This window comes from Mobula birostris, chromosome 4 (assembly GCF_030028105.1).
Source record: "Mobula birostris isolate sMobBir1 chromosome 4, sMobBir1.hap1, whole genome shotgun sequence".
Lineage (NCBI taxonomy): Eukaryota > Metazoa > Chordata > Chondrichthyes > Myliobatiformes > Myliobatidae > Mobula > Mobula birostris.
The window spans coordinates 204,517,181-204,540,049 of NC_092373.1; the positions used below are offsets into that span (position 1 = coordinate 204,517,181).

A 22,869-nucleotide genomic window follows, 5' to 3' on the forward strand; every position below is an offset into this window, starting at 1 on the left:
CCAACCTGGGCTCCACGGACCCCTCGGTTAACGGTAGGGGTCCGTAACTTAAGAAACACCGGGGTCCCCTGCTCCAATGTAATCCCTCAGCTTCCAAGGAATAAAGTCCCAACTCTTCCTGTAAATCAACTCCTTGAATCCTGGAAACATTCTTGTTAATCTTCTTTACACTCTTTGTAATGTATTGACGTCTTTTCTACAACACGGCGACCAAAGCTGAACCCGGTATTCCAAATACCTGAAAAAGTTGTGCAACTTCATCATAACATCCCAACTTTTATACTCAGTGCCTTGACAAATGAAGGCCAGCATGCCAAATGCCTTCTTCACCACCTGGTCTACCTGTGACACCATTTTCAGTGAACTGTGTACTGTAGTTGTTCTCTAGGTCCCTCTGTTCTACAACTCTCCTCAGGGCCCACAGTTCCCTCCGCACACACGCACATACACAGAAACTACACACACACACACACACACACACACTTACAAGGCAACTGAAGGAAGAGTTGAGGCTTTTACTGCTTCCTGTCTGTGGGAGGAGGAAGGGGGCTTTGGAGTCATGAAGTTTCTGTCATATATTCTTTGGGTTTTTTTCTGTTTCATGGATGTCTACGAAGAGTAAGTATTTCAGATTATATACTGTATACATTCTCTGATATTAAATTGAACCATAGAACACGGTAGCGTAAGGGTTAGCGTAACACTATTACAGCACCGCAAGTTCAAATAGAGTTTGTACATTCTCCCCGTGACTACACGAGTTACCTCTAGCTGCTCCAGTTCTCTCCCACATTCTGAAGATGTCAGGGGTAAGTTTTTTACACAGAGAGTGGTGAGTGCGTGGAATGGGCTGCCGGCGACGGTGGAGGGGAGTTAGGTTTACAGTCCTGATGAAGAGTCTCGGTCCGAAACGTCGACTGTACTCTTTTCCATAAGTGCTACCTGACCTGCTGAGTTCCTCCAGCATTATGTGTGTGTGTTGCTTTGGATCTCCGGCATCTGCAGATTTTCTCTTGCTTGTGACAGGAATTAGGGTTAGTAAGTTGTGGAACCAGAGGCGTAGCAACACTTGCAGGCTGCCCCCAGCACACCCTTGGATTGTGTTGGCCATTGAGGCAAACGACACATTTCACTGTGTGTTTCGACGCACTACTAAAGCTAACCTTCGATCTTTATGGCTAACATTCTCTAATCCTGGCAGCACCCTAGCAAACTTCCTTTGCACCCAATCACTGCTCCAGAACCTTGACCTCAATCCTTTTAGTCTGATCACTAAAGAGCATTCCTTCCGTTTCCCTAGAATGACAAATTCTCATTTCACGTCTGTTTTTTTTTTAATGCTGGTGGTGTTGAGATTGGTTGGCTTCCTGGTATGGCAGTGAGATTTCGGAGGAAGACTCCTCGGTTTCTGGGCACACAGATATTAACTTGCACAGAAAACCGTTGTTGCTAGCTGTCGTGAGGACAGACACCTGTGGAGCAGAGGCTGTTGTCGTGCTGAAACTACTCTCGTCTTTATTATGTGACTCATTAGGTACTGACTTGATTAACCTTTCATGTACTGTCTGCTCACTGCTGCGTTGACGGCTTGCCGAGAACTGAAAACAAACTGAATTAAAGAAACAAAAGCCCACTGCTTTACGCCTGGATCTGACTTGGTGACGGCGCTGCATTTTTTTTTACAGATTTTCTTTCCTCTTCTCCAGACGGCGATGGCTCCTTGCTGGGGTACAGTTCCACCGATGCCAAATGCTCTCAGCTGCCTTGCCAGCAAACCATTCCTCACACACGCGCAAACAAAAATTTATATAGCACCTTTCGCAACCTCCTAATTTGGGGGAGAACTAGATACATTTAGTGGCTGCTTTATGAGGCACCTCCTGTACCCAATAAAGTAACCATTGAGTGTACGTTTGTGGTCTTCTGCGGCCGTAGCCCATCCACTTCAAGGTTCGATGTGTTGTGCATTCAGAGATGCTCTCCTGTTGTAACGTGTGGATACCTAAGTTACTGTCACCTTTCTGTCAGCTTGAACCAGTTTGGCCATTCTCCTCTGACCTCTCTCATTAACAAAGCATTTTCTCCCTCATAACTGCCGCTCACTGGATTTTTTTTTTGTTTTTTACATCATTCTCTGTAAACTCAAGAGACTGTTAAGCATGAAAATCCCAGGAGATCAGCAGTTTCTGAGATACTCAAACCACCCCGTCTGGCACCAACAATCATTCCACAGTCAAAGACATTTCTTCCTCATTCTGATGTTTGGTCTGAACAAGAACTGAACCTCTTGACCATGTCTGCAAGCTTTTATGCGTTGAGTTGCTGCTACATGATTGGATGACTGGATATTTGCATCAATGAGCAAGTGTACAGGTGTGCCTAATAAAGTTGCCTCCGGATGCATATTTCAGTATATCATATCTCACCTGGAACACACATGAAATATAATCATACTGAGAATTATCAGGTTCTGCAGGGGATTGTCAGAGTAAACAGTCAACCCAAAGAACCAAGGATCCCTGAACAGCCTGAAATTCAAGTGCATGCCTCTTTAACAGGCGGGAGGAGAGAGAGCAGCGCACCGCACGTGCGCAGCCCTCCAGTGAGAAATGATATCGTATCCGTTAAATAGGGGCCGTGGACAATTCTGATTTGATGGAGAATGGACGTGAAAGCACAGAGGAACATCTGGAGAAATTTCTGAAACGCTCGTTCGCTGCTGTCGTTACTGCGCAGTCGGAAATCTTCAGGAGGGAAGGCCTCAAAATCCCCGGCTTTGCCTGCTGTTGGCGACCGAGATTGAGGTCGAATCGTTCGGACAGAGATGGCGCTCAGTACTCGGTGTCGGAGAGCTGATTTGGAGGCTCAAAGTTTTCGGATGACTCAGGGACGGATTGTGGTTGGGCATGGCAGGGAGGGTTTTTCTTCCTTCTCCCGTCTGCGTGAGATGTGGGACATTTGAGAAACTCTGAACTTTTTACTGTGCTCATGGACTTCATCAAGTTATGGTATTGTTGCACTGTTGTAACTATATGTTATAATTATGTGGTTTTGTCAGTTTTTTCAGTCTTGGTCTGTCCTGTGTTTTGTGATATCACACCGGAGGAAATATTGTATCATTTCTTAATGCATGCATTACTAAATGACAATAAAAGAGGACTGCGTGTCTTCATAATCTAACTAGATCAAAGTGTACACCACACTCAAGGTGTGCTTTCAATAGCACCTTAGAGAGTTGTACAGATTTATACTCCATCCGTTTGGCAATTAATGCTGATATTCCATTTGTGTTTATAATTACTTACTGTACCTTTCCTGAAAATTTGCTTCATGTACAAGGACACTGAGATCTTCTGACCCCCTCCATGCTGTAGATTTGCTCCACCTAATCAACGTTTCATTTTTTTGTCCTTCCCAACAGACTAGATAACCAAACCTTTCGCTACATTGTACACAACCTTAAAATGCTGGAGGAACTCCTAAAATGCAGGCCTCCAGGGAAGAAATGTGATCTGAAGTGTCAAGTGTTTTGCTTGGATTTCCAGCATCTGCAGATTTTCTTTTGATTGTACACAGCCTGACAAATGTCTGCCCATTATCAATTCTTCAGGAGAACAGGGGTTAGAAAGCTCGCCAGTACCTCTACTTTGAGATTTGATATGTCACCAAAGACGCTTGTAAATTTTCTACAGATGTACTGTGTAGAGCATTCTAGATTAGATTTAACTTTATTGTCATTGTGCCGAGTGCAGATACAAAGCCAATGAAATGCATTTAGCATCAGACCAGAAATGCAAAGAATAGATTTATTTACAAAATAACTGCGAATAAAAAAGTTCTACAGCACACAAATATAAAAGTGCTGAGACAGTACAATACGGATGCAATACTGCTTAGCGCTGTGGTGAGAGGTTCGGCAGTGACACAGCTGCTGTATCTGACTGGCTAACTGGCTGTATCACTGTCTGGTGTGGGGGTGGGAGGCTACTGCACAGTATCAATATAAGCTGCAGAAAGTTATAAACTCACTCAGCTCTATCATGGGCACTAGCTTCCCTAGCCTTCAGGACACCTTCAAAAGGTGATACCTCAAAAAGGTGGCATTCTTCATTAAGGACCCCCATCATCCAGTAAATGCCCTCTTCTCAGCGCTAACTTCCTCAATTTTTCCATCCCTTTTTGCACTATTTATTTAATTTAACTCTTTATATATATACTCTAATTATAGATTTTATAATATGTACTGCTGCCACAGAACAGCAAATTTCATGGCAGGTGCCAGTGATATTAAATCTGATTCTGATTCTACAAGAGGCTAAAGGAATTCAACATGTCCCCTTTGACACTCACAACTTTGTATTGATGCTTCATAGAAAGTTTCCGGTTCAGATACATCACGGCTTGGTACGGCAATTCTTCTGCCCACAAGCACTGGAAACTGCAGAGTTGTGCACACAGCTCAGCACATCACAGGAACCTGCCTCCCCTCCATGGACTCAGTCCACACTTCCCACTGCTTCAGTAAAGCACCAGATTTATCAAAGACCCCACCCACCCTGGAAATTCTCTCTTCTCTCCTCTCCCATTGGGCAGAAGATACAAAAGTCTGAAAGTACGACATTACTGGACTGCCCATTGTATCATGTACTAGCTCAATGTATTGATGTAATGAAATGACATGAACAACATATAAAACAAAGTTTTTCTCTCCAGCTCAGTATATGTCACAATGATAGATGGATTTACCAATTTAAACTTTGCCCCTTAAGGCTACATTACTGTTCAATATGATCACAGCTGATCTATCCCAGAGCTCAAGCCGGCACTTGTCATCATTAAGTATTCTGTTGAATGACGTGGACAGTCATGGTCTAATCACCATAATTGTTCTTGGCAAAATCTACAGAAGTGATTTGCCATTGCCCTCTTCTGGGCTGTGTCTTTACAAGATGGGTGACCCCAGCCATTATCAATACTCTTCAGAGACTGTCAGCCTGGAATCAGTGGTCGCATAACCGGGACTCGTGATATGTACCAGCTGCTCATATGACCATCCACCACCTGCTCCCATGACTTCACATGACCCTGATGGGGCGGGTCTAATCAAGTGCTACACCTTGCCCAAGGGTAACCCGCAGGCTAGCGGAGGGAAGGAGTGCCTTACACCTCTTTCGGTAGAGACATATCTCCACCCCGCCACCCACTACACCACCGTTCAATATGATCGCAGCTGATCTACCCCAGACCCCAACTTGTCAGGACTGATCAGAGGACAAGAATGTATACTCAGGCAAGAAGGGCAGAAACATTTAGACTGCACTAAGACTATTGCCCTTGAATCTTCATCCCCTTTCATTGTACTTTGCAGATTGAAACTTCGAAACTGGAGCTGGAGATCCAGTCAGCGACACAGAGCAAGACTGTCTTTTACAATAAGGGTTTGTGAGGATCTGTGATGATGCGATCTCTCAGGAAATGATCAATGAGCAACAAGAAAATCTGTTAATTATGACTGCTGATCACGGATAATTATTCAGTTCTTACCACTGTTTCCTTGTATAACATAACTAATTATCTGAAAATCAGCTTTACAAAATCAGACTGCATTGCCAATGTCTTACAACTGATTCTTCAATCAGGATCTGTTTTGCAAGTGAAATAGTTCCCCTGCCAGGTTGGGATATATGTGTGAGCTAGCATCTCGACCACAGAAGTACAAGATCTCATCCCTTAATTTACTGTCGATGATTAGAATCATAGAGCACTACAGTAGAGGAAGCACCCCTTTGGCCCATCTAGTCCATGCTGAAATATTGTTCTGTCCAATCCCATCAACCCGTACCTGGACTATAGCCCTCCATACCACTCCCATCTATGTACTTAACCAAACTTCTCTTAAATGTTACAATTGAACACACATCCACCACCTCCATTAGCACCTCATTCCACACTCACACCACCCTCAGGTTCCTTTTAAGTATTTCACCTTTCACCCCTAACCTATCATCTCCAGTTCTAGTCTCACCCAACCTCAGTAGAAAAAGCCTGCTTGCGTTTACCATACTATACCTGTAATACTTTGTTACACCTTAATCAAATCCCCTCCACTCAATGGAACAAAGTCCTAACCTATTCAACCTCTCCCTGTAACTCAGATCCCCAAATCTTGGCGACATCCTTGTCAATTTTTTCTGACTCTTTCAATCTTATTTTCATCTTTCCTGTAGGTAGGTGACCAAAACTGCACACAATACTCCAAATTAGGCATCACCAACATCTTATACAACTTCAACACAGCATCCCAACTCCTGTACTCAGTACTTTGATTTATGAAGACCAATGTGCCAAAAGCTGTCTTTACAATCCTATCTGCTCATAATGCCGTTTTCAAGGAATTACGGATCTGTATTCCCAGATCACTTTGTTCTACCACACTCCTCACTTCCCTACTGCTCACTGTGTTACTCCTGTCCTGATTTGTCCTCCCAAAGTTGAACGTCTCACGTTTGTCTGCATAAAATTCCATCAGCCATTTTTCAGCTCATTTTCTAGCTGGTCCAGAACCTGCTGCAGGCCATGATAGCCTTCCTCGTTGTCCAATACACCCCCAATCTTGGTGTTGTCCACAAATTTGCTGATCCATTTTACCATGTTATCTGATGAATCTGCTACCATGTTCAGTTGTTAATCTAGTTCCCTCTTCTACTGACCTCATGTTCTGTCTGGCTAGCCTCCAACCTGCTGGCATGAAAACCAATTTCCCCAACTTCTGGTAATTTCTTCCCGCTTCTCCTTCCATCTTCTTCAATTCCCCACTCTAGCCTCTCACCACTTCTTCTCACCTGCCTATCATCTCCCCCTGCCCTCCTCCTTCCCTTTCTCCCATGGTCCATAGTTCCCTCCTACTGAATTCCTTCTCCTCCAGCCTTTTACCTTTCCACCTATTACCTCCCAGCTTCTTACTTCATCCCCCTCCCCCACCCACCTGGTCTCACCTATCGCCTGCCAATTTGTACTCCTTTTCCTTCCCCCACCTACTTGTTCTGGCTTCTTCCCCCTTTCTTTCCAGCCCTGGTGAAGGGTCTCGGCCAAAACATCAACTCTTTATTCCTTTCCATAGGTGCTGCCTGACCTACTGAGTTCCTCCCGCATGCCACTGACATGAAACCTGTCTTCCCGAGTTGCTGACCCCTACCCCCCGCCCCGGTTTGGAATCCTTCCATTAAGTCTCTCTTTCCCCCGTAGAACACTCGGGGGAACAAATGTGCCTTTTACAGTTGTACACCAATCACCGGACATCACAAGTGGCCTTTCTCATTGAGATTAGTTTATTAATTATATCACGCCTAGATCAAAACATACAGTGAAATATGTTATTTATGTCACAGTCTGAGGATGTGCTGGGGGCAGCCGCAAGGTTTGTCACGCTTGCAGCACCAACAGAGCATCCCCACAACTCACTAACCCTAATCCGTATGTCTTTGGAATGTGGCAGGAAACCAGAGCACCCGGAGGAAACCCACATGGTCATGGGGAGAACGTACAGACAATAGCTGGAATTACACCCTGATGACAATTGCTTACCACTGCATTACCATGCAGCATAATATGAGTTTTGCGTATAATACTATTACCTGATTGGACAGTTTCTCAGGCTTGGTACGGGACACCTGCCCCCTTGTCCAAGTGAATGAGCCTAGATCTGTCAATCATTTCCCCGCTGACATGGTGGATACCCATGCCCAATGTGTATTTTAATGGTTAAGCGCGCATTGACTACACAGGTGTGCCCAATCAGAACCTCACACTCGTGGTTGGACCGCACTTGGAGCATTGTGAGCAGTTTTGGGCCTTTTATCTAAGAAAAGATGTGCTGGAATTGGGGAGAGGCCAGAGGAGGTTCATAAGAATGAGTCTGGGAATTAAAGGTTGAACAGTTGAGGAATGTTTGCTAGCTCTGGGCCTGTACTCACTGCAGTTTACAAGCTTGGGGGCAGGGGTGCAATCTCATTGAAACCTATCGAACATTGAAAGGTCTTGACAGAGTGGATGTGGAGAGGATGTTTCCTATAGTGGGGGAGTCTAGGACCAGAGGGTACAGATAGAGTGGATGTGGAGAGGATGTTTCTGATAGTGGGGGAGTCTAGGACCAGAGGGCACAGATAGAGTGGATGTGGAGAGGATGTTTCCGATGGTGGGGGAGTCTAGGACCAGAGGGCACAGATAGAGTGGATGTGGAGAGGATGTTTCTGATGGTGGGGGAGTCTAGGACCAGAGGGCACAGATAGAGTGGATGTGGAGAGGATGTTTCCGATGGTGGGGGAGTCTAGGACCAGAGGGCACAGATAGAGTGGATGTGGAGAGGATGTTTCCGATGGTGGGGGAGTCTAGGACCAGAGGGCACAGCCTCAGAATGGAGGCGTCCTTTTAGAACAGAGATGAGGAGGAATTTCTTTAGCCAGAGGGTGATGAATCTGTGGAATTCATTGCCACGGGCGGCTGTGGAGGCCAGGTGACTGAGTATATTTAAGCGGAGGTTGACAGGTTCTTAGTTACACAGAGCATCAAAGGTTACGTGGAGAAGGCAGGAGAATGGAGCTGAGAGGGAAAATAAATCAGGAATGGTGCAGCAGACTCGATGGGATGAATGGCCTAATTGTGCTCCTGTGTCTTATGGTCTTATCACCCTGAACCATCCGCCAACATTCTCTGTTCCCTCTCAGAGGCGGAAGCAGGCCTTAGAGCAGCTTCAGGTTCTCATCGCAGCACGAGCTATTGGATCTGGAACAGAAGGGGCGAGAGAGGCAGCCGGGAGATGCAGATGATTGCACAAATTGATTATAACACTCACCTCCTTGATTCTCAGTTCCTGTCACCTCTCCTGATTCCTTCTGCATTGTGGTGTATGACCAACACCTCCCTCTGCACTATCGAGCAGTCAGATCAGCAAAGTCAGGAAATGGTGAACATCGAGATCTTTCTTTTTCCCCATACTGCCACTCAGCCAACATTTTGTGGCATTGATTATCCCTCTCCCCATCCCTCAGTGATCCCTCACACCATCCCTCAGTGATCCCCCTCCCTTAGCTCCCTGTGTCACTGACTGTGTCGCCACTGATGTTAATCCAGATCCCTCACAGTATCCGTCAGTAACCCCTCTTCCCCAGCACCCTGTGTCACTGACTACATCCCACTGACGTTAATCCAGATCCCTCACACTGTTCCTCAGTAACCATCTCTCCCCAGCACCCTGTGTCACTGACTATCCCCACTAATGTTAATCTAGCTCCCTCACACCGTCCCTCAGTAACCCCTCTCCCCCAGCACCCTGTGTCACTGACTGTATCCCTGCTAATGTTAATTCAGCTCCCTGAATGGCTCACTCCACAATTCCTCTCTCAAAGAATCAGAAATGGCTCCCATCTGTTACAATTAACTATCCTATTAGCTAATGAAAAGTTAATAAAGTTGGTTACAGCCATGGAAGGTGTGTTCACAACAGGCCGTGTCAGACTGTTAATCCATCTGCAGCTCTTTCACTCTGTTCTCAAAGGAGAGATTAAAAAATAACCTGCTTCTAAAAATAAAAGCGAAGATCGTTGGGTTTCCAACACGGGGCTCTGATCTTGGAAGAATATTACCCTATCCTCAACTCAACCATGCTGCCATCTTTTGTAAAGCCTTACCTGTAGGCTGTTTGTTTTAAGTTCATCAGACTAAAAGACATGAGACAGAATTAGGCCATTTGGCCCATCAGATCTGCTCCGTCTTTCCAAATGGGCTGACGTAATATCCCTCTCAACCCCATTCTCCTGCTTTCTCTCCATAACTGTTGACACCCCAACTGATTAAGAACCTGATTATCAACCACCGCTTTAAATATACGCAATGACTTGGCCTGCACAGCCATGGGTGGCAATGAATTCCACAGATTCACCACACTCTACCTGAAGAAATTCTTTCCCATTTTTGTTCAAAAGGGATATCTCTCTATTCTGAGGCTGTGCCCTCTGGTCCTAAACTCACCCGTCCCCTCTATATTGAAACATCCTCTCCATGTTCTCTCTATCCAGACCTTTTATATTCGATTCATTTTTCAATGTTCAATTTGATCGTTTTTGGACAAAGTTTCTATTACATCAAGTGATGCATTAACTCAGGAGAAATTAAATGAATCTCTGACAATGTAAATTAAATGTTTAAACTAATATTTACAATGAAATGTCTTAAAATTAATAAATATGTCTGCATTCACTATTACTAATCTCAGCACAGTAAATGGCAAAATCTCACATACACACACACACGTACACACATGTACCTCCATGTCTGATTTCTCACTGGGACTGGTGAAGGACTGGATGGCTGAAGGTGTTGGCGGGAGCCAGGCAATGGCTGCTCGATCAGTAGTCAGGAGAATCACACACTGTCACGGGGGAGAGCAACGTGTCCACTTTGATGCAATGTAAAAATCAGTGATTTGTCACGAGTGGACACACCGTACCTGAAAACCAGAGGGTTTAAATGAGAAAAGAACCACTGGTGCAAAGCAACTATCTGCCTGCCACCTTTGTGTGTTTGTGACTGTGTGATATTGTGTGTTTATGTGTGTAGGTATGTTTGTCATAGAGCATTACACCACAAATCAGACCTTTTGGCCCATCTAGTCCATGCCGAACAGTTATTCTGCCATCGACCCGCACCTGGATCATAGCCCTCATACACCTCCCATCCTCGTACGAATTCATTTTTCCCTCAAATGTTGAAATTGACCCCGCATCCACTCCTTCCACGAGCAGCTTTTTCCACACTCTCACCACTTCTGAGTGAAGATATTCCTCCTCACATTCCCCTTAAGCATGTCACCTTTCCTCCTTAACCTATTCACAACCACAGTGGAAATATCCTGCTTGCATTTACCCTATCTATACCCTTCATTATTTTGTATGCCTTTATCAAATCTCCCCTCATTCTCCTACACCGCTATGGGTCAGACATAGAACAAAGCTCCTTTTTTCACTGTCCCATCACACACTCCTTATCTATCATCAGCATCATTATGTGCCATGTCATATGATGTCAGTGCTCATGGTCTCATGATTATGATTGTTCTTGGCAAATTTTCCTACAGAAGTGGTTTGCCATTGCCTTCTGCTGGGCAGTGTCTTTACAAGACGGGTGACCCCAGCCATTATCAATACTCTTCAGAGACTGTCTGCCTGGCGTCAGTGATTGCATAACCAGGACTTGTGATATGTAGCAACTGTTCATGCGACCATCCACCATTGCTTCATGTGACCCTGACTGGGGCTTAGCAGGTGCTACACCTTGCCCAAGGGTGACCTGCAGGCTAGCGGAGGGAAGGAGCGCCTTACACCTCCTTTGGTAGAGACGTATCTCCACCCCACCACCGTATCTATAACCCTCATAGTTTTTGCACCCCTCCACCGAATCACAGAGTGTAAATCTTCAAACATTACCACAAGGAGGGAGGCGTGAGTCAATAAAGAGACAGCCAGCCTCACCTTTTTTCCCAGCACTGGGTTGCTCAGCCGGACAAGTTAGGGCTCTTCCAGTCCACATCTAATTGCAGTATCAATGTGATGGGAGTTTCTACCCACGCCGCCTTTAACAAAAACTTAATTTACAGCAGCCTCACAGACACAGAGCATCAGATAAGCAGAAAGGCATAAATTATACACAATATTTCACACAAAAAAATACAATTAGAACAAAAGTCAGTATTTTACTACAAAGTGGTTGTAATGCTGCTACACTGGGTTAGTGATTAGGGATGTGCCAGTTTGTTCAAGAACCAAATGATTGATGGGAAGTAACTGTTCCTGAACCTTGTGATGGGGAACTTCAGGCTGGCTTGGGTAGCCTACAGCCGTCACATCAAGTCCTTGGAGCGCTTCCACATAAGCTGCCTCCAGCGCATCCTGGGAATTACCTGGTGTGAGCGGGTGCTTCACACTGAAATACCTGTAAAGACCAACTGCAGAAGTATTGAGGCCATGATCACCCAGCGTCAGCTGCAGTGACTGGGGTACGTGATAAGGATGCCCCCATGTCGGCTACCCCGCAGAGTGTTATACGGCCAGCTACATCATGGTCGACGCTCAGCTGGAGGGCCGAAGGAGCGCTACAAGGATCAGATGAAGAATGCTTTAAGGAAGTGCAAGATCAGACCGGAGGACCTGGAGGAGGTTGCTGCTGACCGTACCACTTGGCAACAGCTGTGTAGGAATGGGGTTTGTATTCTGGAGATGGAAAGAACAACCAGAAGACAGCAGAAGAGAGCCAGGAGAAATGCAACCATGGTTGCCACAGCTACCACCACCACCACTACTACATATACATGTCTCACCTGCAATAGAGCTTGTGGGTCCAGGATAGGACTGTGTAGTCATCAAAGATCTCACTATTAACGGAGTGGACATCGTCATCGGATTTCCATGGACAACCGAAGAAGAAGAAGAAGAAGGTCATAATGCTGCTACACTGAGGTAGTGATTAGGGATGTGCCAGTTGGTTCAAGAACTAAATGACTGAAGGGAGGTAACTGTTCCTGAACCTTGTGATGGGGAACTTCAGGCTTCTGTACCTCCTGTCCGATGGGGGCAGTGAGAAGACGGCGTGACGAAATGATGGGGATCTTTGATGATGCATGTTGCCTTCCTGTGGCAGCACCTCCTGTAGATACTAATAATGCTGGGATGGAATGTATTGAGCTGAGCCCACAGCTCCCTGCCTTACTGCGCATTCGAATTGCCGTACCAGACCATTATAAGACCATAAGACAAAGGAGCAGAAGTAGACCACTCAGCCCATCGAGTCTGCTCCGCCATTTTATCATGAGCTGATCCATTTTCTCCTATTTAGTCCCACTCCCCTGCCTTCTCACCATAACCTTTGATGCCCTGGCTACTCAGATACCTATCAATCTCTGCCTTAAATACACCCAATGACTTGGCCTCCACTGCTGCCCGTGGCAACAAATTCCATAGATTCACCACCCTCTGACTAAAAAAATTTCTTCGCATCTCTGTTCTGAATGGGCGCCCTTCAATCCTTAAGTCACGCCCTCTCGTACTAGACTCCCCCATCTTGGGAGACAACTTTGCCACGTCCACTCTGTCCATGCCTTTTAACATTCGAAATGTTTCTATGAGGTCTCCCCTCATTCTTCTAAACTCCAAGGAATACAGTCCAAGAGCGGACAAACGTTCCTCATATGTTAGCCCTCTCATTCCCGGAATCATTCTAGTGAATCTTCTCTGTACCCTCTCCAACGTCAGCACATCCTTTCTTAAATAAGGAGACCAAAACTGCCCACAGTACTCCAAGTGAGGTCTCAGCAGCGCCTTATAGAGCCTCAACATCACATCCCTGCTCCTATACTCTATTCCTCTAGAAATGAATGCCAACATTGCATTCACCTTCTTCACTACTGACTCAACCTGGAGGTTAACTTTAAGGGTATCCTGTATGAGGACTCCCAACTCCCGTTGCATCTCAGAACTTTGAATTCTTTCCCCATTTAAATAATAGTCTGCCCGTTTATTTTTTCTACCAAAGTGCATAACCATACACTTTCCAACATTGTACTTCATTCGCCATTTCTCTGCCCATTCTTCCAATCTATCCAAGTCTCTCTGCAGACTCTCCGTTTCCTCAGCACTGCCGGCCCCTCCACCTATCTTCATATCGTCAGCAAACTTAGCCGCAAAGCCATCTATTCCATAATCTAAATCGTTGATGTACAATGTAAAAAGAAGCGGCCCCAACACGGACCCCTGTGGAACACCACTGGTAACCGGCAGCCAACCAGAATAGGATCCCTTTATTCCCACTCTCTGTTTCCTGCCAATCAGCCAACGCTCTATCCACGTATGTAACTTTCCCGTAATTCCATGGGCTCTTATCTTGTTAAGTAGCCTCATGTGTGGCACCTTGTAAAGGCCTTCTGAAAATCCAAATACACAACATCCACTGCATCTCCCTTGTCTAGCCTACTGGTAATTTCCTCAAAAAATTGTAATAGGTTTGTCAGGCAGGATTTTCCTTTAAGGAATCCATGCTGAGTTCTGGCTATCTTGTCGTATGCCTCCAGGTACTCTGTAACCTCATCCTTGACGATCGACTCCAACAACTTCCCAACCACGGATGTCAAGCTAACAGGTCTATAATTTCCTTTTTGCTTCCTTGCCCCCTTCTTAAATAGCGGAGTGACATTTGCAATCTTCCAGTCCTCCGGAACCATGCCAGAATCTATTGACTTTTGAAAGATCATCGCTAATGCCTCCGCAATCTCCACAGCTACTTCCTTCAGAACACGAGGGTGCATTCCATCTGGTCCAGGAGATTTATCTACCTTTAGCCTATTCAGCTTCCTGAGTACTTTCTCTGTCGTAATTGTGACCGCGCACACTTCTCTTCCCTGCCACCCTTGAGTGTCCGGTATACTGCTGTCTTCCTCAGTGAAGACTGATGCAAAATACTTGTTCAGTTCCTTTACCATCTCCTCATCTCCCATTACAATTTCTCCAGCATCATTTTCTATCGGTCCTATATCTACTCTCACCTGTCTTTTACTCTGTATATATACTTGAAAAAGCTTTTAGTATCCTCTACGATATTATTTGCTAGCTTCCTTTCACAGTTAAACTTTTCTCTCTTAATGACCTTCTTGGTTTCCTTTTGTAAGGTTTTAAAAACTTCCCAATCCTCTCTCTTCCCACTAATTTTTGCTTCCTTGTATGCCCTCTCTTTTGCTTTAACTTTGGTTTTGACTTCTCTTGTCAACCACGGTTGCATCCTTTTTCCACTCGAAAATTTCTTCTTTTTTGGAATATACCTGTCTTGCACATTCCTCATTTCTCGCATAAACTCTAGCCACTGCTGCTCTGCCGTCTTTCCCGCCAGTGTCTCTTTCCAGTCAACTTTGGCCAGTTCCTCTCTCATGCCACTGTAATTTCCTTTACTCCACTGAAACACCGACACATCAGATTTTGGCTTCTCTTTCTCTAATTTCACAGTGAACTCAATCATGTTATGATCACTGCCTCCTAAGGGTTCCTTCACCTCAATCTCTCCAATCACCTCCGGTTCATTACACGATACCCAATCCAGTACAGCCGATCCCCTAGTAGGCTCAACAACAAGCTGTTCTAAAAAGCCATCTCGCAGACATTCTACAAATTCTCTCTCTTGAGATCCAGTGCTGACCTGATTTTCCCAATCTACTCACATGTTAAAATCCCCCACAATTATCATAACACTGCCCTTCTGACAAGCCTTTTCTATTTCCAGTTGTAATTTGTAGTCCACATCCCTGTAGCTGTTTGGAGGCCTATGAATAACTGTCATCAGGGTCCTTTTACCCCTGCTATTTCTTAGCTCAACCCATAAAGATTCTGCACCTTCCAAACCTATATCACCTCTTTCTAATGAATTTGAACTGGAATGAAGTTGACTGGAAAGAGACACTGGCAGGAAAGACGGCAGAGCCACGCCTCCCCCTCTGCTTACCTTCCTATCCTTCTGATACACTGTGTATCCTTGGACGTTCAGCTCCCAGAGACATGCATCCTTTAGCCAGGTCTCAGTGATGGCCACAGTATCATACCTGCCAATCTGTAGCTGTATGACAAGATCATCCACCTTATTCCTTATACTGCGTGCATTTAAGTACAACACCTTAAGACCAGTATTTGATACTTTTTGCTTTGATTTCACTGCAACTCATCCCAATGGCTACAAATTTGCCCCATCACCTGCCTGTCTTTCCTGACATCTTTACTGCTCACTATCTTAGATTTATTTCTGTTTTCCCCTTCCTCTGCTCTATCATTCCGGTTCCCATCCCCCTGCCAAATTAGTTTAAACCCTCCCTAACAGCTCTATTAAACTTTCCCGCCAGGATATTGGTCCCCTTCGGGTTCAGGTGTAACCTGTCCTTTTTGAACAGGTCATACTTCCCCCAGAAGAGATCCCAATTATCCAAGAATCTGAAGCCCTGCCCCCTACACCAGTCTCTCAGCCACACATTCATCTGCCTGATCTGACTACTCTTCCCCTCACTAGCATGTGGCATAGGTAGCAATCCCGAGATTACTACCCTGGAGGTCCAGCTTCTCAGCTTCCTTCCTAACTCCTGGAAATCTCTCTTCAGGACCTCCTCCTTTGTCCTATCTATGTCATTGGTACCAACATGTACCAAGACAGCTGGCTGCTCACCCTCCCCCTTTAGAATATTCAGGACCTAAGAAATATTTTCTCTCTATTTACATCTTCCCACGAGTAGGGTGATCAAAAGTGAACACAATACTCAAAATGCAGCCTGTACAATTCCAACATGATTTCCCAGTGCCCTGAATGATGAAGGCCAGCATGCCAAAAGGCTTCTTCAAAACCCTGTATCAACCGTTTATTCCCCTCCATAGATGCTTTCTGACCTGCTGAGGTCCTCCAGCATTTTGTGTGTGTAACCTGAGACACCACTTTCAGTGAACCATACCTATACTCAATCTATCCTAGTCCTCAGCTCCTTGTCAGTACTTCCCCACCTTCATGAATTCTGAGCCCAACAATGTGGCAATCTATTACCTCAGATCCCATTGAAGAGCAACAAATCCTAGAGACTTGAAGACACAACACAGTCCATCATTGAGTATAAGAGTCGGAATGTTATGATGAGGTTGTATAAGGCATTGGTGAGGCCGAATTTGGAGTATTGTGTACAGTTTTGGTCACCAAATTACAGGAAGGATATTAATAAGGTTGAAAAAGTACAGAGAAGGTTTACAAGGATGTTGCCGGGACTTGAGAAACTGAGTTACAGAGAAAGGTTGAATAGGTTAGGACTTTATTCCCTGGAGCGTAGAAGAATGAGGGGAGATTTGATGGAGGTATATAAAATTATGATGGGTTCAGATAGAGTGAATGCAAGCAGGCTTTTTCCACTGAGGCAAGGGGAGAAAAAAACCAGAGGACATGGGTTAAGGGTGAAAGGGGAAAAGTTTAAAGGGAACATTAGGGAGGGCTTCTTCGCACAGAGGGTGGTGGGAGTGTGGAATGAGCTGCCAGACGAAGTGGTAAATGCGGGCTCACTTTTAACATTTAAGAAAAACTTGGACAGGTACATGGATGAGAGGTGAATGGAGGGATATGGTCCAGGTGCAGGTCAGTGGGACTAGGCAGTAAAGTGGTTCGGCACAGCCAAGAAGGGCCAAAAGGCCTGTTTCTGTGCTGTAATGTACAATGGTTCTATGGTTCTATGAGGAAAAACGATCTCCCCTCTGTCCACACTTCTCACTGCCACAGTAATCGCAGACCCCACCCACCCCGGACATTCTCTCTTCTCCTCTCTCCCATCGGGCAGAAGTTACAAAAGCTGAAAGCACGTACTACCAGGCTCAAGGACAGCTCCTGCCTCGCTGTTATAAGTCCATTTAATGGTTCCCTAGTATGATAAAATAGACTCTAAACCTCACAATCTACCTCAATATGATCTTGCACCTTATTGTCTGCACTTTCTCTGTAAGTGTAACACTTTATTCTGCATTCTGTTATTGTTTTACCTGGTACTACCTCAGTGCACTGTTGCAATTAATTGATCTGAATAAACTTTTTGCTCAACCTCAACACCACTGATGTAGAGTAGACAGATGTATAAAGTCAATGACCAACTGTTTTGTTGACATTGAGGGAAATGTTGTTGTCTTGTCACCATGTTACTGCGGTCTCTGTCTCTGACTCATCATTGTTGGAGATACAGTCCACTACAGTGGTGTCTTCTTCAAACTCGTAGATGGAGTTAGAGCACAATCTGGCCTCACTGTTCGGAGTGTACAGGAAGTAGAGCAGGGGTCTTGAATTTAAGTGGAATTCCACAACCAAATGAAGCTTCCCCTTCTGTCTTACCCTTCAACAGTCACGCACAAAATTCACAAAAAAAAAACATCCATAACAGCCACCATCACCTCATCTCTTTCCGCTCCCGCACCTTGTCCATCTACTCATCAGCCTCATATTCCTCTGCACTGTTCCCCTTCCCACTTTACCCCTTTTCTTCCACGGTCCATAGCAAAGAGGTCCTTCTGCAGCTGTACAGGGCCTGGTGAGACCACACCTGGAGTATTGTGTGCAGCTTTGGTCTCCAAATTTGAAGAAGGACATTCTTGCTATTGAGGGAGTTCACAAGGTTAATTCTCGGTATGGCGGGACTGTTATATGTTGAAAGACTGAAGCGACTGGGCTTGTATACACTGGAATTTAGAAGGATGAGAGGGGATCTGATTGAAACATATAAGATTATTAAGGAATTGGACACGCTGGAGGCAGGAAGCATGTTCCCGCTGATGGGTGGGTCCAGAACCAGAGGCAACAGTTTAAGAATACGGGGTAGGCCATTTAGAATGGAGTTGAGGAAAAACATTTTCACCCAGAGAGTGGTGGATATATGGAATGCTCTGCCCCAGAAGCCAGTGGAGGCCAAGTCTCTGGATGTTTTCAAGAAACAGATGGATAGAGCTCTTAAAGATAGCGGAATCAAAGGTTATGGAGATAAGGCAGGAACTGGATACTGATTGTGGATGATCAGCCATGATCACAGTGAATGGCAGTGCTTCCTCAAAGGGCCAAATGGCCTACTCCTGCACCTATTGTCATTGTCCTCACCTATCGGATTCCATCTCCTTCAGCCCTCTGTCACTTCCACCAATCACCTTCCAGCTTGTTACATCATTCCCACTCTCTTCAAACTCAAAATCAAAGTAACTTTATTGTCAAAGTATGTATATGTCACCAAATGCTACCGTGAAATTCATTTTTCTGCAGACAGTTCCAGGAAAATAGTAAAATACAATAGAATTTATGAAGAACTATACATAAATAAAGAATGGCAACAAACAATGTAGCACCACAGTAGTGCAGCAGTTAGCATGACGTTATTACAGCTCGGAGCATCAGAGTTCAGAGTTCAATTCTGTACGTCCTCTGTAAGAAGTTGTATGTTTGTATGTATGTGAGCACGTGAAATTCCTCCGTGTGTCCCTGTTTCCTCCCACAGTCCAAAGACATACTGATTAGCAGGTTAACAACAGGAATTCTGCAGATGCTGGAAATTCAAGCAACACACATCAAAGTTGCTGGTGAACGCAGCAGGCCAGGCAGCATCTGTAGGAAGAGGTGCAGTCGACGTTTCAGGTCGAGACCCTTCGTCAGGACTAACTGAAGGAAGAGTGAGTAAGAGATTTGAAAGTTGGAGGGGGAGGGGGAGATCCAAAATGATAGGAGAAGACAGGAGGGGGAGGGATGGAGCCAAGAGCTGGACAGGTGATAGGCAAAAGGGATACGAGAGGATCATGGGACAGGAGGTTCGGGAAGAAAAACGGGGGGGGGGAACCCAGAGGATGGGCAAGGGGTATATTCAGAGGGACAGAGGGAGAAAAAGGAGAGTGAGAGAAAGAATGTGTGTATAAAAATAAGTAACAGATAGGGTACGAGGGGGAGGTTGGACCTTAGCGGAAGTTAGAGAAGTCGATGTTCATGCCATCAAGTTGGAGGCTACCCAGACGGAATATAAAGTGTTATTCCTCCAACCTGAGTGTGGCTTCATCTTTACAGTAGAGGAGGCCGTGGGTAGACATGTCAGAATAGGAATGGGATGTGGAATTAAAATGTGTGGCCACTGGGAGATCCTGCTTTCTCTGGCGGACAGAGCGTAGATGTTCAAATTAGCAGGTTAATTGGTCATTGTAAGGTGTCCTGTGATTAGGCTAGGGTTAAATACTAATGTAAAGATTTTTACTCCTCATGTATGTGAAATAAAGACAATTCAATACAGGTGCAGCTTATTGGGCTTGTTGGCCCTGTTCTGTGTTGTGTCTCTAAATAAATAAGTAGTTTAAAAGAATACAAAATTGTGCAAACAAGAAATAAATAATACTGAGAAAATGGTTAGTAGATTCATGAGCTGTGGAAATGGAGTGCTTGAAAGTGAGTCTGTAGGTCTCCTCCCTCCCGCATCTACCTATCATCCCCCTCATATGGATCCACCCATCACCACCAGTTCACGCCCCACCACTTCCCCCCACCTGGCTAATTTCCTCTTTCATTATCGTCCTGAGGAAAGGTCACGACCCAAAGGGTTGACTGTCCATTCCCCTCTGCAGATGCGGCCTGACCTTTTGTGTTCCTCCAGTTTCTGTGTCTTTTGTCCCAGATTTCTAGCATCTGTGGTCTCTTTGTGAAAGGCACATCAACTCAGCTTTAAGTGAATTTGGGCATCATGTTGAAAGTCTTGCATCAACTATCCATTGGCTCAAAGACCCAGCAAGTTATCCAAGCAGCCTGCATTTGATGCTTCAGTTTGGTTGGAGATTTTTCACTGGAAGTGGATGTTCAGCATTTTTTTTTGTATTTTCACAGTTTTTTTTTCTTTTACACATTGGTTGTTTGTCAGTCTTTGTGTGTAGTTTTTTCATTGATTCTATTTGTATTTATTTGTTCTATTGTGAATGCTGGGTGGAGATATGTCTCTACCAAAGGAGGTGTAAGGCACTCCTTCCTTCTGCTAACCTACAGGTCACCCCCGACCCCCTCCCCTGTGATCAGGGTCACACGTCACATGAAGCCATGGCACCAGGTGGTGGATGGTCATATGAGCAGATGGTGCATGTCACAAGTCCTGGTTATGCGACCACTGACGCCAGGCAGACAATCTCTGAATAGTATTGATAATGGCTGAGATCACCCATCTCGTAAGACCACTGCCCAGATGAAGGCAACAGCAAACCAGCTCTGCAGAAGAATTCACCAAGAACAATTATGGTCACCCACATCATATAACACAATGATGACTGTGGATCCCTGTAAGAAAATGAACCTCAGAGAATTTGATCATAAATTTACATTGAACAACACGGTGACTGCGTGAAAGGATATGGTGGCATGGGTCTACGGTGACACACGAGACTGCAAACGCCGGAATCTCCAGTAATAAACAATCTGCTGGAGGAACTCAGTGGATCGAGCAATGTTGGTGGAGGGGTGAGGAATTGTCAACGTTTCGTGTTTCAACTCAAAATGTTGACAATTCCTTTCCCATAACACAAGGTGCTGGAGGAAATCAGAGGTCTGGTCGCATCTATAGAGAGGAAGAAACAGTCATCCATTTGTCCCTCCTCACTGATCTAACACATCTTTCCCTCTCCCCATCCATTCTGCAAGGACTGCTCTCTTCTTGACTCCTTTGTCCATTCCTCTCTCCTCACTCAAGTGGAACAAGTGTGACACTGATCCTCTTCTCACTTCAGCCCCCACACTCCTACTTTCTCCCTCACCTAGTCTCGCCTCTCACCTGCCAGCCTGCCCTCCTTCCCCTGCCCCCACCTTCTTTTTCTGGCTCCTTCCCCATGCCTTTCCAGTCCTGATGAGACGTTTCGGCCCAAAACGTCAACTCTTTATTCCTCTCGCCACACAGGTTTAGAATAAGATTAAAATTAAAGATTAGATTTATTTGTCACATGTACATTGAAATAGATGTTCTTTTGAGATGTGCCGTTTATGTCAACAGCCAACACAGTGCGAGGATGCGCTGAGGGCAGCCTGCAAGTTGTCAACATGCTTCCAGCGCCAGCGCAGCATGCCCACAACTCAATAACCCTAACCTGTGTGTCTTTGGAAAAGGAGATGGAACGGGAGCACCCGGAGGAAACCCACACAGTCACAGGCAGAACGTACAAACTCCTTACTGACAGCAACAAGCATTTAACCCAGGCTGCTGTCGCTAAATAGTTTGTTTATCTATTTATTTATTACTTAGAAATTCATGTGGAGCCGACCGTTCCAGCACAATGAACAGCAAACCCCTATTTAACACTAGCCTAAGCACAAGACAATTTACAAAGACTAGTTTACAAAGACTGGTATGTCTGGGCTGTGGGAGGAAACCAGAGCTCCCGGAGGAAACCCGTGCATTCATGGGGAGGATGTACAAACTCCTTACAGACAGCGTCGGAGTTGAAATCTGAGTTCTGACGCCCCAAGCTGTAACAGCATCTCACTAACCGCTTCACCACTATGGCGCCCTGAGTTTCTCCGGCAGAACACTGAAGGACGTGGTTCAAATGATCCCAGGTCCGACTGATCCCGCTAAGTGCATCCCGTGAGATTTTTGGAGTGTGGTTTTAGATACTGCCAGCACGGGTCAGTTGGCATGGACTCAAGTGCTACGTTTATCTTGGCTGCATTCACACACATAGCTGAACAATTAACAGATTAACCTCTGAAAGGTGGTTCCGGGCCTGGGGAAGAGACAGAGGATTGGAAAAGTCAAACGTATCTCCCTGGGAGACGGACGGAAGCACTGAGGCAGAGCTTTCACATCTGCCACTGAATGACGCGATGCTCTCCCAGCGCTCTCTGCTCTCTTCCACAGGTAGTATTTCCCAGATCGTCCTCAGGATGTTCTCAGACTGTGTGTCAGTCAACGACGCAAACAACACACTTCACTGTATGTTTCAATGTTTCAATGTACACATGATAAAGATAAATCATCTTTAATCTTCTGGTGAAACAAACCCGGGCAGGGTATACACAGTCAATGGTCGAGCACTGAGGAGTGTTGTAGAACAGAAAGACCTAGCAAGGCAGGCGAATTAGTTATTGAGTGTGATCTTTCATTGATCCTATTGTGGTTCTTGGATTTACCGGGGTGCCCACAGAAAACAAATCTCAGGGTTTAATATGGTAACACATATGTACTTTGATAATAAATTTACTTTGAACTTTGAATTTCGAACATTTTGAAAGGGTTTTGTATGTTTTCCTTGTGATCCCTGGTTTCCTCCCACATTCCAA

At 45.2% G+C, this 22,869-nt stretch overlaps 1 protein-coding gene across 1 annotated transcript in view; it reads left to right on the forward strand.

Moving 5' to 3' along the window:
• LOC140196884 (sideroflexin-5-like) overlaps positions 1-22,869 on the forward strand; it is a 279,713-nt gene that overhangs the window by 256,704 nt on the left and 140 nt on the right. The window lies entirely within an intron of this gene.